Source organism: Branchiostoma belcheri, unplaced genomic scaffold, assembly GCF_001625305.1.
Source record: "Branchiostoma belcheri isolate BF01 breed outbred unplaced genomic scaffold, Haploidv18h27 scaffold22, whole genome shotgun sequence".
In the NCBI taxonomy this organism is placed as follows: domain Eukaryota; kingdom Metazoa; phylum Chordata; class Leptocardii; order Amphioxiformes; family Branchiostomatidae; genus Branchiostoma; species Branchiostoma belcheri.
This window is the reverse complement of record NW_017803713.1, coordinates 1,852,648-1,855,244: the sequence shown is the minus strand read 5'-3', so window position 1 is coordinate 1,855,244 and position 2,597 is coordinate 1,852,648.

Below are 2,597 nucleotides of genomic sequence, written 5' to 3'. Positions count from 1 at the left end.
CAAACGGACATGATTATCTCATCAGTTATGTCCCATGTCACCTGCTAATTGCCCATTATTCTCCAACTGTACCTGCAGGCATTTTAGGTTCCACCATATTTCCTAACAGTACCACTGTATCATGGAACAGGTAGTAGAGATGATTCACTGTGGACTTCCTCTAAATACTAATGGAGATTAGTACAGTACTGCAGTTAATGATTCTTGGCAACACAATATTTTAATGAAATTATGGAGTATCACCTGTTAGATGTCTCAGTGCCCATTAACGGGTATGCAGACCTTTGTCCCCTCAGACAGATCTGGGCAGGGTGGTGCCATATGGTTCCTGAAAGTAGAAGAGTGTCACATTAGTGTTAATGGGATGTCAGTGAAACAGACTTGGCAGTTGTGTGGAACAGATAAAAGGCCATGCACTTCCTCCGAAAAGGGCAGAGAGATCAGATTAACGTTCCATTGGTTCCTTTCTAATGATAGAAAAGCTTGTATTTCTCAGTCTAGCCTTTGTGGGCGTCCTGAATTCTCTTATCTATCTGTCAGGAAGGGCTTATATCTTGGCATCTGGTACCTTTTATCACAAAGTGTAGAAGTACCCTTTATCCATAAAGGTTCTTCACTAGAAGCACTGCAACTAGTAAAGAATTTCAACAGTAATTTTTGAGCTTGGGTTACCAAGTTGATAGATCATTCTGCATCTGATGTAGCGACTTGTATTACCACATAATAAGCAACAATGCTTTGTTTGAGACTCTAGTTGTGACAACTAAACAAGAAAATTTGAATGCAGTGCTGTAAGTTTCTTTGCTTGTTCTGTAATATTCTAAAAATTCCAGGATCAGCATGGCCCTGCCCACCCTTCATTTCCCTCAGCCTACTCAGTAGGCAGACATCCACCTGTGAGTCTGGAGGAGAATCAGAACCCCAGGGGTGTTCCTCCCACCTGAGCCATTGACCTTCTGGGTTCATGATAGGTCAGGTCACATCATCCCTGATTAGATCAGATTAATGACTATTTATCCACCCCTCCATGAATCCCTACATGGGGTCTGTAGCAGCTATGGATGGAATTTGGCAAGGACTTCATGATCCCACAGCTCCCAGGCCTGTCTGAGAAAAATCATCTAGACATGCTAGGGCATGGGAAAGAGACCACACAAGGAACATGCTGACAGTAAATGAGTAATACCCAGCAGCATCACTAACATATTTCAGTTTAGATGTTATATCCTCCAAAATCACTTAATGAACCACAGGAGACCTGATAGAGTCATAGCAGCACATCAACTAATGTCAGTTATGGGTCTCTGGCTTGTGTTATTGTCTTGTTACCTGTTTCCAATGCTTTGTTACATGTATGTACATACAAGGAAGCTGTAGTGGAGAAAGCTTCTTGGTACGTGTGGGCTGTTACTAGGATTAGATATGAAGTTTTTTTTAAATTTCTTTTTAATGTACTTATTACTGGTATGATCAACTGTAAACCTGTCAGTGTTGACTTGAAATGAATAGAAGCAGGGCATGTTGAAATGTACATACCCTCAACAGTTATTGATGATTTTGTCATGGCACTAAAACCACAGACAGTAATCACATAAGTCCAGATGACTAGACAGAGAAGACAGGAGTATTAATAACAGGATTAGTGTGAGGGTTGGGGAGGGGTGGGTAATCCCTGCTGTCTGTCTGTCTGTCTGCCTGGGTAGTTTCCTGGGCAGGTACGGAAGGTCAGGGAGGTCATACAAGTCACTGTCTTCCTGAAGTTAGAGCACTGCTAGGTCCCCTCAGCCAATAGGGATCCTGGATTTTTAGTGATTATATCCACATAGTAGCATACTTGTGAGTTAGTGCACCTCTCTCCCTTGGGGTAGAGGCGCACTAACTAACCAGCCACCCTCTTCTCAGCCAACCAGTGAGCTGGAATTGGTCCCTCTCTAGGGACAGAGGTGCTCTAACTAACCGAATAAATTACACTATGTTGGACCCGCCCATTGTTATTTCCATGGAAACAACAACTGGCCAATAGCAGTGTCCAGCTTTCTGCCCTGGGGAATCAGAGGAGACTGACCGGCTCATCCCCACACATGGTTTGACTCTTCTTGGAGTTGTTTGGCTGTCCATCTGGGCTGATTAACGACCTAGCGGTCGTTAATCAGCCCAGATGGACAACCAAACAACTCCTCGAAACAAGACAAAAAGTGACACTAAACAAAGATTTATAAAGCAAAATCAAGTTCTAGTGGATGGAGTTGATCAACTTCGGGGACCTAGAAGTGCTCTATCTATTACTATTCTGTAGTCAGTTGGACCCAGGCCAGATTTTCACTGTCCTGTTCATTATAGGATAATTGAAATATATTTAGTCTGCTGTTGACTGGAGGTGATTTATGTCAACAAGATGACAGCTTGGCTAACAAAGAGCAATATGGAGTCAGAGGTCATTATAATCAATATGTGAAATCAACAACCAAGAAAGGGAAATCACAATGTGTTGTTTTTGAAAGGTTATTTTAGAATAAATTGATAAAGTAATATAATACTAGTAGTGTGTTTTCATAGCTTTATCAATTAATATGTTATACATGTATTAATATATACAT